General features: G+C 39.6%; 1 protein-coding gene and 1 long non-coding RNA gene across 2 annotated transcripts in view; one reads left to right on the top strand and one right to left on the bottom strand.

Annotated features, from left to right (window-relative positions):
- The window catches only part of LOC107660097 (uncharacterized), a 16,632-nt gene extending 9,762 nt beyond the window's left edge, over positions 1-6,870 (top strand). The window contains exon 3 of the long non-coding RNA XR_001630969.1: positions 6,859-6,870. This is a non-coding gene — a long non-coding RNA (uncharacterized LOC107660097). The remainder of the gene's footprint in view (positions 1-6,858) is intronic.
- asic4b (acid-sensing (proton-gated) ion channel family member 4b) overlaps positions 1-14,362 on the bottom strand; it is a 45,923-nt gene that overhangs the window by 19,178 nt on the left and 12,383 nt on the right. The window lies entirely within an intron of this gene.

Raw genomic sequence — 14,362 nt, 5'->3', positions numbered from 1 at the left:
TCATTGGCTTGTTTAGTTAACACTCGAAGGTGATTGGGCTCTCGGGCGAGATCCCAATTCGTCAGTCACGACTGACGTTACGTTGAACGTGACTGACTGAAAGGGAACCATGATTATAATATTGTAAGAAATGATAGTCTCGATGCATGTGTTTTGTTAAGAATGTGTCTGCCTGACACTTTGTCTAGAGCCTTAACTCAGAAAATAAAGGACAGAACTGCAAATAAGTCAGAGAGGAAACAGGCATTGCTTGAAGTCTTGGGTGTGATGTCAGTTAACTGGGATAAAATATATGAAATGCAAATGAGGAAAGGGAAGCATCCAGCTACATTTTCAGAATGACTACTGGAGACGTTTAAAACGTTCAGTGGCGATTCTGATATTACTCAGAATGATGTCAGTTTCAAGTCTGCCTTGATTAACAAATGTGACCCATTCACCCATTCTGCTGTGACAATGCTTGTGACACCTCAATCTGAGTATAGTGACATTATTGCTAAGATGACACAATTTTACAATAATAATGCTAATACAAAGAAAATACATCCTGTGTCCGTAATAAGTGCTAAAAAGCCATATCAGAGCAGTGGTCGTAAGGTCTCTTGGGAAAGAAAAGACCATGTCAGTGAAGAAAGAGAGGAAAAACCACCTCCTTATAACCTTGATAATCTACCAGTGTGCTATTCATGTGGCAAAGAACCATGGTCCGCTAACTGGGTGGGACCATACACAGTGATTGATAAATGTGGAGATGCAGTCTACAAAATCTGTCATAAGACTAAAAACAGACAAGTGAAGAGATGGTTCCACATTGATCAGATTAAATCATACAAAAATTCAGAAGGCAATCCTACTGAACATGATGTACAGTATAAGAAAAATAACAGTGTATAAATAAAAGTGTATGTATGTTTTCATTTTGTTCGTTTTATATTGTTGTGAAATGATATAAATGATATGTGAAAAAGAAAAAAAAGAAAAAGAAAAAAAGGGGGGGGGGTAACTCTTTATGTTTGCATGTGTTTTTCAGATTTCCCTAACCAAGAAATATAAAAGATGTGGCTATGGGTCCTGACAGTGGTCCTGCCGATGAGAATGCTGTGACAAAACTCCATTTGGGTTTATCTGTGAGTGTGATGCTTTGAAAAAAACAAGCATTGTGTAGAGCACCCCAGAATAACTATGAATCGTGTGAAATTAATTTAACTAATCTTCACAATCATTTTACTAGGGTAATAGTGTCAGACAAGAGAACATGTATTACAACAACTCTAAATCACTTCTCCATTTTTATTGATAATAACCAGACATTCTGTCCAGTTAATGATACTTCATTTTGTATGACCCCTGAATCAACCTGGTCTATAGGAAATTATCATTTTCCATATGTAAACACCACCCAACAGGCAATGTCAGTAAAACCAGAGGAACAATTGGGCTTTGTGGAAGAAATTCCTGAATTTGATTTTGAGTTACCAAAACTGGATGATATGCTGATGTCATTAATGCAAAGGAAAGATAACCACATTGTTAAAGCTCAACAGGGTCTTGATGAGAAGGATAAGGCTTTAACTAAACAAATGCATGATGGAGATTTAGTCATTGCATACTCTGGTTTGATTTGGGATGTAACTTTTAAAACTGCCGTTTGTGTTTGTATCTTTCTAATTATGTGCCAATGCATGATGTTATGTTGTATGTGTTCTATGGTGAAACGTCAAATTGCAGATAGTTCAATGATCAATATTGAGCGCTCCCGTTGGTTGTGATGGTTCTTGATTACCTCTTCCAAACCCTAGAAACATTTTCCAAATTTAAACAAACCCTGTGATAATTTTGCTCAAATGAAACGGAGTTGTAACCAGTGTGCATGAGGTGTATACCCAAAGACGGGTAAGATTCTCCTTTGGCCAGAGGGGGGCGACCTAAGGCAGGGCTACACCGCCACTGGGCACCTGCCCTGGAAGGGAGGTGTAATCTGTGTAAGGGAGTGGATGTGATGCTTCTTTTGGGCCAAGAGCATCAAAGAGGGGACTGTAAGAAATTATAGTCTGCCTCGACCCAGCTTCCACTCCAAATTGTGTATTAAACTATGCTCCTTTCTCTACAAAGAGCTTAATTATCATATAGATAGTTCTTTCCGATCTTAATCATATGTAAATAGTACCTCCGGAGCGATAATTTGTCACTTATAGCGTGGGAGAAGCAGCAGGTCGTCAAGAACCATCTGCTGACCAAAAGGGTACATGAAATAACTGCTATGGATTCTGTTTAATCTTATCACCTTAACATTTGGTTGTTCCCACCTGAGTCTACCGAAGATGTGGGAACGGAAGGCTATCACTTTCATTGTCATCCGCAATTTACATTTAAAACGAAACTTAATTTACATGTTGAGCGGGAAGATGAACGTAATACTGTCTAAAATGATTGAGCTTAGGATGTTCGGGGTTCAGTCTGACTCCGTTGAACCCAAGGTACTACATGTACTTTGTCACTACTATTCTGTAATAAAAGTTATTCTTCATCAAGATCTTCGACGTCTTCACTTTTTCTTACATAATATAATAATTAACTGAGCACCAAATAATAATTGAGCACCAAGTCAGCATATTAGATTTCTGAAGGATCATGGCACAGTAAAGACTAGAGTAATGGCTGCTAAAAATTGAGCTTTGGGAGCAGACTGAGCATCACAGGAATAAACTGCATTTTAAAATATATTCAAACAGAAAACATTTATTAGGTTGGCTTGAGAAAGCCAACCTTCTGATCTGCTATTTATGCTTCTTATTATTTCTTATGAGAGTAACATTTCTGAACGCTACTCCTGCTTTCAAGCAAGAACCACCAAACTCAGCCCAGCTCTTCAGACTGATCTGACTCGGGTTGCTATATCTTTTCAGACTGATCCGACTTATAGTTTTCATAAAACTGAAGATTAAAAATCATAAAAATCCCATAGGCTTACATTGACGGAAAGTTCAAATGAGCCAAGACTATTCAAACTCCAACTGTCAAAATTCAAATCTAAACCGTGCATGGGTATGGTTAATCATGCTACCAGAGGCGGACAAAGTACTCAACTCCATTACTTGAGTGAAAGAGATACTCAAAAAGTGTACTTAAGTACAATACTCAAGTAAATGTACTTAGTTACTGTCCGCCTCTGCATGCTACAAACATGCTAGCGACATGCTATTAACTTGTTAATCATGCTAGCAACATGCTAGTAGCATTCTAATAATGCTAGCAACATACGAATCATGCTAGAAACATGCTAGCAACATGCTAGTAACTTGATAATCATGCTAACAACATGCTAGTCACTTGCTAATCATGCTAGCAACATGCTAGTAACATCCTAATCATGCTAGAAACATGTTAGCGACATGCTAGTCACTTGCTAATCATGCTAACGACATGCTAGTCACTTGCTAATCATTGCTAGAAATATGTTAGCGACATGCTAGTAATTTGCTAATCATACTAGCGACATGCTAGTCACTTGCTAATCATGCTACCAACATGATAGTAACATGCAAATCATGCTAGAAACATGCTAGCGACATGCTAGTAACTTGTTAATCATGCTAGCAAAATGCTAGTAACATGCTAATCATGCTAAAAACATGTTAACTACATGTTAGTAACTTGCTAATCATGCTAGAAACATGCTAACGACATGTTAGTAACTTGCTAATCGTGCTAGAGACATGGTAGTCACTTGCTAATAATGCTGGAAACATGCTAGTAACATGCTAATCATGCTATCGACATGCTAGTTACTTGCTAGTCATGCTAGCAATATGCTAACCATTTGCCAATCTTGTTAGTAACATGCTAGTAAACATGCTAATCATGCTAGAAACATGCTAGTAAATTGCTAATCATGCCAGCAATATGCTAGTAACAGGCTAATCATGCTTAAACATGCTAATCATGTTAGAAACTTATTATCAACATCTATCTAAATTTTCAAACATCAGGCTTTTACAACTGATTTAAACTTTCAGGCTAGGCTAAAAGTTAAGCCAACCTAAAGTTTGTCTTGACAAATGTTTTTATCTAGTTTTAAATTGTACTAATCTTTCACAATATTACTGTTTTACTGTATTTTTTATTGACTTCTTTAAAAATCATTTCAAAATCTTAATTATTACAAACTTTTGGCTGCCAGTGTATGATATATCACTATATTATCATTTGTTTATTATATGTATTATTTGTTCAATAATGTATTATTTTTATAATTAAGGTTTGAGGATGCACAAAACCTGTGTCTGTGAGGTTTTAGGATGTATGCCACATTGCTCTAGTGAGTAAGAAGTGGGTCTGAAAACCAGGTGAGATCAGTGTCTCCCTTACAGGTGTAATGCAAAAATAACTCGGCAATGCAATAAGCTTGTCTCCTGGATTTACCTAATCACTAATACTATCACAGATCCTGCTGAGCCAATCAGAGACACAATGAGTCAAAACACCAATCATCTACCTCATCACTGATTTGCTTCTACATAGCTTGATACTGGCTATGAGAATCAATAGAAGTATAGAGTGCTCAGTGTGCATAAACAATGTGTAGATTACACACAACACCAGACATCATCCGAGTGAATAACTGAGAGATAAGCACCCGAAAGCTTGCTGTTTCAGCTCACTTTCTGTCTTAAATTATGCACACATGCACTGTACTGTGAATACATTTGTGTTTTTCTATAAAATACAACGTATAAACATTTCATGAGTTATTCTGTGCTCCTTTTAAATGCAAAGTCTGTCGCAAATTAAAACACATAGGTACAGTAAACACATTTATTTATTAATGCATAACTATTTTAAGACCATTTTATGTAAAAATAAATAAATAAATAAATAAAAACTTAAAAGTACCTTACAAGCCCTACATACTACGATGTGTAGAGAACATTCAGTCACACAAGTTTGTTATAGCATTTGTACAAAGAAACCTCCTTTTAGCAGTCAGAAAACAAGAAATTCACGTGTTCAAACAGATTCTCACTTCAGTAGCTGTGAAAGCAAACAATGATTTCAAGTTTTGAAAAGTTGCACAAACTAGTTGAATGAAAGATATGACCCTCAAGCAGTTTACACCTTTGATGTGCAATGTGAATTGTGTAAAATAGATGTGAAACACAAATATTATTTGTTTGAATTGTGTGAGAGCCTAAACATAGAGATACATTTGATAGCAGGGTAGGATCAAGGAAGATAGGGTAGCTGCTACTAACTTTTATCTGTTGAGTTTTTGGACCTTTGGTTTACTTCATCAGAATGTTTATATATATATTACTCTCGCAAGTGTCCTTTATAGTTGTATATAAAACCCAAACAAACTTTTGTTTGTGGAACTTGTTCAAAAGCAACAGATTTACTAAACATGGCAGAATTAGCGTAAGAGTACAATTCCAAAAAAGCGCTAATGGGAGTGGAAATTTCTGTGGTTGATTTATTGACAATGCGCAAATTAAAGAACACAGAAGCAGCCAGATCATTTCCATAACGACCAACACAATCTACCAAGAGCAGTGCAAATTAGTGTCTGCTTTAAGACATGCTTTTTTGGAGCATTGAATAATGGCGCATATACCAGTAATTTGATGAGCGCAAACGTTAGTAAATCGCGTGGCGAGATTTTAATACTCTTTAATACTCTCCTCCCATAAATTTTGCATCTAAAAGGGAAACTCCTACTACAAATGCATATTCAATAAGGTCAGGTGCAAAAATAATGTGTTCACGCCTTTTCAGCGCTAATTCTTCGTTGCCTATCTTTAGTAAATCCTGACAGTACTATTTTAATGCCAAAAGACCGTTTGCGTTGGCGCAAGCTGTTAGTAAATATGGCCCTTAGTGTTTTGAACAAATCATTTGAGTGAATGATTCAATGACTCATTCATAAAGACACTTGTGTCATTCCTAAATGAATCAGCGCATGAATGCACATAAATGTCACTCCTGATGGGTTGAATGTATGAATCAGTGATTCACTCATAAAGACAGTCCCTTGTCGCCACCTACTGGTGTAATGACATAACCTGATTACATGTGATACAAGCAGTGAAAAGTCAGATCTGTTGGAGCAGTTAGGTTAGAGTACTGAACGGTGAAATGTAAAGACAATCAGTCCTTTTTTTTTCTTCAGTTTCTTGAGCATTTCCTGAAGTCACATTTTCACAAGATTGCTATGTTGCTATGTTAATTAAAATGTCTAAAATACAAAGCACTTTGAAGTTGAACTGTGAATCTGTTCATCTTAAAATATGCATGTACAGTCATTCTTTATTGTTTTAATTCACCTAGGTAGCAAATTGATATATGTATGTACAATTGTGATACTTTAAGACAATTAATTAATTTACTAACAACAGTAAATTATTGCAATAAAATCGTAAGTCAATAATTCAAAGTCATGTAATAAAATTGCATTTTACTTAATCCAGTCAGTTATTTTATACACATAGTGCAGGCATACTACACCATGGCATTTTGTTTACTGCTCTCTTTACAAAAATCTCAAATTGCATTTGTGGTGTAAAAAAAACACATTATCTCTTGTTTTCCTAAAATGAAACGGAGGGTATTTGGCAACCTCGCTATGTGAAACTCATAAGTATTCAAAAATCAAAACATCACAGATAAACCTCCTCTGCCAAAAAAAACCACAAAAAAAAACCAGCAGAGCATTAAAATATAGCAATCCAACACAGTTCACTTTCATGACGTTAATCAGAGGAAATTATTCACATTCCCTGGACTTAGACCAGAAGCCCTCAATTACTCCTTCATGTGAAAACCTGTTTCTATAAGATGAGAAATAAAACAAATGAATTAAAGTGAAATCTGTTTCTTGGGTGGGAAAATTAAGGAAATAAAACATTATCTCAGTTTGATGTCTCATGTTTGAACTAACTGAACTGTAAAAGCTCTGTGAAAGCCAAAGAGTTTGTTAACATCACCCGCTGTGCACACATTAGTCATCTGCAGTCTGAGAGTACAGCTGACATATCTGCTGCTGGGAGATTTTGTTGTTTTCGTTTCTTTTCTTTTTTTCCCCTTAAAACTACATTAAAGATAAAGTCATATATTTAAGAGGAAACAGACAAATGGAGAAAGACAGAGAAGAAAGGAAAGAATGTGTGAAGTGAAGTAACTGTTTATGGTATATGAGATCTGTAAGTTATTTATTTTTGTGTTAACAAAAAAAAAATGTTTATGTTCATGCATGTAATGAGATTTTTGTTGAATGTAAGAGAATCTTACTTTAAATTTATGGTCAGCATAAGCATTTCAGTGGCGGGTATGTGTGAGTGATTAGCTAAATCCAGTGAGTGGCAGGAAGGAGCCATCCATTGCCATCTCAGTGTCAGGAAGCTCTGATGAATGTTTCATGTGAGTTTCACTAATCTATGCCACTATATTGTGGAAAATCAAGCAAGCAAAATCATTACAGAGCTAAAGGATGGAGGGAAAAGGGAGCACTGATCCATTGACCTCCACTGGGCTTGTTTATTCTTGTTCCCCAAGGTCTTTGTGTGGTCATTATTTACAGAAATGATTACTGCTGACTTTCTTGTATGCCAAAAATAGTAATTACATTTATCTCTGACAACCGGGATGTTGCAACGTTCACACCTGAACCACTGGCTGCTTAAAAAAATTGCAACCGGTCTGATTTGAATGGAAATAGAATGGAAATGCAAATGAGTGGCACTGTATAAGCAAACTGGTTTACATATAATGCATTTTGATTATTGGATGAATAATATCATATCATTATAAAGCATCTAATTATTGTTGAGTGCATGAAAATTAGATCTGTGTCCGTATGGGAAAATTATGTAATAAGTTTTCATCTCTCTCCTAGTAATAGGGGGAACCACAGATGTACAGAGCTACTGATACGGTGCGTTCAAGTCATGTCGGATAAATCGTATTTACGAGTTGAATGCACATGAATGTCACCACAAAGTCGATATTATGAGTGGGAAACTCAAAATTTTCTTTAAGCCCCAAGTTTCCGAGTTGGGGGCATGTCAGTGAGAAAACATGTCGGATGCAACGGGTGCAGCCAAAGACAAGAGATATGCAGCGTCTGTATTAATGGTAAATTTGTTGAAATTAATAAAATATTATATAATTGTATAATAACCATAGAATATATAATGATTCAGTTTACATCACCTTCATAAATTGAATAAAAACAGAAAAAGCAAAAACATAATGATGCACATTCCTTTTTCATCATTTTGTAGATGTAGAGTTAAAAAAAATCTTTGAATTTTATGTAGAAAAGTTAAATCGCCAGCTTGTACCAACCAAAGTGACTTGAACGCACCAGACGTCGTAATTACATATAAAATTATATATTTTCTCTGTTTTGGAGGGATGAACAATGTTAAATTATAACATATTTATTGCATCAAAATTTGTTAATAGCCTACTTTACTATAGGTTAAGGGTGGATATTTTTATCAGTTGTTTATTGTTCATGCAACAATACATATTACTGATTTCATTAATAACCCTTGCTATATTGATGATAACTTTGTCTAATGCTCTTATGAATGTTTTTAGCATGACTTTGTGAAAATGTATCTACTAACGTTATACTGAATTAAATAGCATAGACTTCTTCATGGCTAGTGTTTGCATAACTCATTTCATTCTGTAACCTATAATTGTTCTACAGATTTGTGTACTAGTGTTAAATGCTACTTCTTCTTGATAGCGTTGATAACGTTTCGGACAGATAATAACATGATGTTTTTTTCCGTTTGCCTTATCGAATGTGGTATCCTGTCACGTGGCCGTAGCCATGAGGTCAGCGAGGTCCGGACCGCAGTGAATTTTTCATGTTCAAAAATAAAATTATTTCTCTGAATGACTAATTTGCTGTTTAAAACTCCTCATATGAGTGTCTCCATGTATAATTCAGTTTAGACAGTTTGCAAGAATGTTTTGCGTCCGTGGTGTGAAAGTGATCGCAGAGTGAACGAGGGTTGAGAGAGTTGTGAGTGATCTTAGAAACATTGCCAAGTTACGAAACATGTTACCTGTTTCTTGTAAAGTTGCTTTGCAACGATTTGTATCGTGAAAAGCGCTATACAAATAAACTTGAATTGAATTGAATTGATGGCGCAGGTGCCTCCGCCATGTTGCCAGACAGGGTTGCCAGGTTTTCACAACAAAATCCACCCAATTGCTATTCAAAACTAGCCCAATCGTGTTTCGGGGAGAGGTACCCTGGTAAAAATCGCATTCCGGGGGGTAAAATACACGTTTTTTGATGGGATTCCCCAGTAAATTTCGCATTCCAGGGGCTAATTATCATGTTATTGGGGTCGCTTCAACCCGCGGACATGAAAAACAACTCACGGCAACGGTGTTAAAGTAGCCCAATTCCGTGGGAAAACCGCGGACACTGTTGCCAGATCCAGTTATTATAAGCGTCTTTGGACTTGTCTTTTCCAATTAATTTGACACTTTAGAAAGTTAATAAAGTGGGAAGTTGCAGTTTAGGGTTAGCGATATCTTTATCTTATCTTATTTTAAAAAGACTTGAACTAATTTAGGTTTTTTTTTTTTTTTTTTTCGGATTTTATTTGTTTTCATTATCAATATTTGGCAACACTGCATCGCCGTTTAACTTGTGACCGTGTTATCTGGTGCCCTTTTTCCGGTTTCAGCAGAGATTGTTGTTCTCATTGCTGGTCAAGGGGGCTGCTAATCAAGTGTCTGTGTTGATTGACTCCAGAGCAGAGGGCAATTTCATGGATGCTGGGCTGGCCACGCACTTGGGGATTTCTTCCATTGCTCTGGCCGAGCCTATATCGGCCAGAACACTTTGTGGCACCCTTCTTTCCAGAATTACCCACGCTACTAAGTTTGTTACACTCACGCTCTCTGGCAATCATGTCGAGGAGATCCGTTTTCTCCTTATTCACTCACCCACCGGCCAAGTGGTTTTGGGGCACACCTGGCTAGTCAAACATAATACTCACATTGACTGGGCTCTCAACTCTGTTTTAGCTTGGAGCCCTTTTTGTTTAGCTCAGTGTTTGGGTGCTGCATTCTCCCCTGTTATGTCTCGTTCTTTGTTGCAGGAGGAGCCAGTGAATCATGACTTGAGAGCGGTTTTCAGTAAGTCCCGAGCTTCATCTCTGCCACCGCACCGCCCGTACGACTGTGCGATAGACCTGTTGCCTGGCACTTCTCCTCCTAAGGGGCGTCTTTACTCTCTGTCCGGTCCTGAGAGGGAGGCCATGACGAGGTATATTCACGATTCTCAGGTAACAGGCATCATCCGACCCTCTTCCTCTCTCTTCCTCTCTGGCGGGGGCGGGGTTCTTCTTCGTGGAGATCTTCTCCCAGAACGAATGCGATCATGTCCAGCACGTCAGGCGAGTGCTCCAGCGGCTACTTGAGAATCGTTTATTCGCCAAGGGTATACAAGTGTGAGTTTCACACATGGTCGGTTCCGTTCCTGGGATTTATCCTCTCTCCCGAGGGTATCCGAATGGATCCTGCCAAGGTAAAAGCAGTTGCTGATTGGCCCACGCCCACCCCAGATAGTCGTAGAGCCGGTCCAGCGATTTCTGGGGTTTGCCCATTTTTACAGGCGGTTCATTCGGAACTTTAGTCAGGTCGCCCTTCCTCTGACTGATCTCACCTCCACTAGGAAATGTTATGGTTGGTCATCGCAGGCTCAGACTGTGTTTGAGAATCTTAAGAGTCGCTTCGTTTCGGCTCTCATTTTAACTACACCCAACCCATCTCGTCAGTTCATTGTGGAGGTGGATGCGTCAGAGGTGGGGGTTTGGGCTATTTTGTATCAGACGAGAGAATACATCCCTGTGCCTTCTTTACTCATCGTTTAACCCCCCCGGAATGGAATTACGACATCGGGAATAGGGAGTTGCTTGCTGTCAAGCTGGCACTGGAGGAGTGGCGTCACTGGTTAGAGGGCGCGGGGGTTCCTTTTATCGTTTGGACTGACCACAAAAACCTCGAATACATCCGCACCGCCAAGAGACTAAATTCTCAGCAGGCTCACTGGCCATTGTTTTTCGGGAGGTTTAGGTTTACCATCTCTTACCGCCCGGGGTCCAAGAATGGTAAACCCGATGCGTTGTCGTGGATCTTTGAGGCTGAGGCTAGTCCCACCCTCTCTGTGCCCATTCTGCCTCCCGAACGGGTGGTGGCGGCGGTCACCTGGGGGGTGAAGTCCAAGGTCTGCACGGCGCTACGCGGCACTACTATTCCCGCGGGGTGCCCAGAGAGTCTAGCGTCCTACAGTGGGGCCACTCGTCCGAACTAGCTTGCCACCCTGGAACGACTCGTACCTGCATGTTGATCAAGCAGCGGTTTTGGTGGCCGTCCATGGTGCGGAATGCTCATCAGTTCGTGTCGGCCTGTCCGGTTTGTGCTGCAGGGAAGGGCTCCAATCGACCCCCAGCTGGGCTACTCCAGCCACTGTCGGTCCCTTTGCTGCCCTGGTCACACATAGCGATGGACTTCGTCACTGGCCTACCCCCGTCTAGTGGCATGACGGTAGTCCTCACTGTGGTGGACAGGTTCTCTAAGGCGGCTCATTTCATTCCCCTCCCCAAATTACCTTCAGTGAGGGAGACAGTGACTGTTGTCTTGGATCACGTTTTCCGTATTCATGGCCTCCCGGTGAACGTGGTCTCTGACAGGGGTCTGAGCCTGGTTTAGTGTAGTGGGTAGCTGTTTCTGAGTCCTACATTAACACTTGCGCCGGAGATGGGAGGTTTTCCAGGGGTGTGTTTCGGTAGTCTAGGAGCATGATGTATGGGTCTTGTCTGTCTGCCTTTGCCTTTTTGAATAGTGACTTAACCACCTGGACAGCCTTTTCTGCTTTGCCGTTACTTTGTGGGTACCCTGGTGATGATGTAACGTGTTTGAATCCATATGACCGGCTGAAAAGAATAATGGCAGTGGATGGGCAGTGAAGCAACGGTGCACACTTGTATATCATCATCAGCTGTGTCAACATCTGTGTGGGGCTGATAATTTCTGCTTAAAGCGTCAGCTATGTAGAGCTGTGTTCCTTTTTTATATGTCACTGTCATGTCGAATTTCTGAAGTTTCAGGAGCATTTTTTGGAGTCTGAGAGGAGTGTCAGGTAGGGTTTTTTTCATGATCATTTCTAAAGGCTTATGGTCACTTTCTACTGTGAAGTGTCTGCCAAATATGTACTGATAAAATTTTGTACATCCAAATACAATAACTGCCGATTCTTTTTCAATTTGTGCCCAACGCTTCTGTGTTTCAGTGAACACTTTGGAAGCAAATGCTATAGGGCAGTTGTTTTGAAGTAGCACAGCACCTATCCCACAGCTGGATGCATCTACACTGAGTGTCACTGGCATTGCTGGATCATAATATTTGAGAGTAGCTGTTTCTGAGACCATCCTTTGTAATTGCTCAAAACTCTTGTCATGGGCTTCTTCCCAACACCATTCAGCTGTCTTTTCCAAGAGGAGTCTTAGAGGGGCTGTGACATCAGACAGTTGTGGGAGGAATTTTCCTAAGTATGTGACCATGCCAAGGTACTGTTGTAGCTCTGTTTTGTTCTGTGGTCTGTGCATGTTCCTAATGGTGGCCACTTTTTCCGGGTCTGGTTTAAGTCCATCCATAGTCAGCAAATTACCCATGTAGCTTACTTCCTTAGCTTTGAATGCACATTTGTCTGGATTTATTTTTTTGTTCTTGTGGGAGGAATTTTCCTAAGTATGTGACCATGCCAAGGTACTGTTGTAGCTCTGTTTTGTTCTGTGGTCTGTGCATGTTCCTAATGGTGGCCACTTTTTCCGGGTCTGGTTTAAGTCCATCCGTAGTCAGCAAATTACCCATGTAGCTTACTTCCTTAGCTTTGAATGCACATTTGTCTGGATTTATTTTTATGTTCTTTTCTCTGATGCGCTGCATTACTTTTTCAAGTCTCTCGTTATGTTGCTTCTCATTTTCCTCCCAGATCAGTATGTCATCCACAATCACTTCAACCCCTTCCAAGTCTTCAAATGTTTGTGACATAATCCTTTGATACATCTCTCCAGTGCAGCTGATTCCGAATGGTAGTCTTTTGTATGCAAACCTTCCAAAAGGACTGTTGAAGGTGCATAACTTGGAACTCTCTTTATCCAATTTTGTTTGCCAGTAACAGACTGTGCATCGAGTGTGGTGAATATTTTAGCACCAGTCATTCTTGTCACCACCTCCTCAATTGTGCATGCTTGTGTTGTGCTAGTTTATGTGACCTATTGGCAATGTGCAGTACTTATCTGTTGTCACTGGCAACACGCTTGTCACTGCATATGCTGTGCTTAAAGTGTGGTCTAATGCTATTTCATGCATTCTGAGTTGTTTACACTGTTAAGAGTTGGATTCTTATGTGCGCCCGCTCACTCAGCGACCCGAGCGAGAGTGAGCCGCTCTACGCGTTTCGTTCATGGTTAACTTACTGAAGTCATCGACAGCGCTGCAGTTACTTGCTCGAGAAGACTGTCTCTAAAGATGTGTGTTTTTGGATGTGAGGAAAAAATAACCTTCTTCAGTGTTATGTGAACAGTGGATGCAATTCGTTTTTTCCGGGGCAGCAATGGAGTTTCACGAGCGTGTTTGTTGTTCCTGTCACTTCGGTGACGAATGTTTTATAACAAGGTACATTCTGACACTGGATTTGTACATCGTTTGATGCTGAAAGACTGAGCGGTCCCAGCGATAAAAGATCCCGGTCATGACTAGGAACTGCTGTAAAACTGCATCAAATGTCTGTGTTTGTTGCCAATCGGCCCGTAAGTGCTCGCAACTCTTCAGCTCTTCCCACGGCTCACCTCCAGGAGCTCGGCTGTTTTCGGAGAGAATCGTAAGCTGTAACTTTCTTTATAAATCTGATAAAACTGAAGACTCTTCGGAGATGTGAATGATGCAATACTACACTATAGGTACTCAAGATTAACATGAGATTGGCCGAAACTGTGTGCGTTATGTCCCCTTTAACATAGTCAAGTCGCCTTTATTTTATAGCACTACAGCACAGATTTAAGCAGCAGAAAATAACGACCATGGTGCAAACGGAATCAATTCTGCTGCGGCGCAGTTCCAAGAGAAAATGGTAAATGGTCGTTGTTCAGTTGAAATCGTCTGCATCCGAAAAGCGTTTGTTCATGAAGGTAGCTCATGAAACTGATATCAGACATGCTTCTGAGGCAGCTTAACGTTCAATGATCTACAACAAAATAGAACGAGCTTCGGTGATAACTAAGCGAATATTTAATTACTTAATACTGATTTCTCGCTAGAAATAACTTCAGAC

Source organism: Sinocyclocheilus anshuiensis, unplaced genomic scaffold, assembly GCF_001515605.1.
Source record: "Sinocyclocheilus anshuiensis isolate Anshui unplaced genomic scaffold, SAMN03320099.WGS_v1.1 scaffold55, whole genome shotgun sequence".
Lineage (NCBI taxonomy): Eukaryota > Metazoa > Chordata > Actinopteri > Cypriniformes > Cyprinidae > Sinocyclocheilus > Sinocyclocheilus anshuiensis.
Note: the sequence above shows the minus strand (reverse complement) of the source record. Positions and strands in the feature narration are given on the sequence as shown.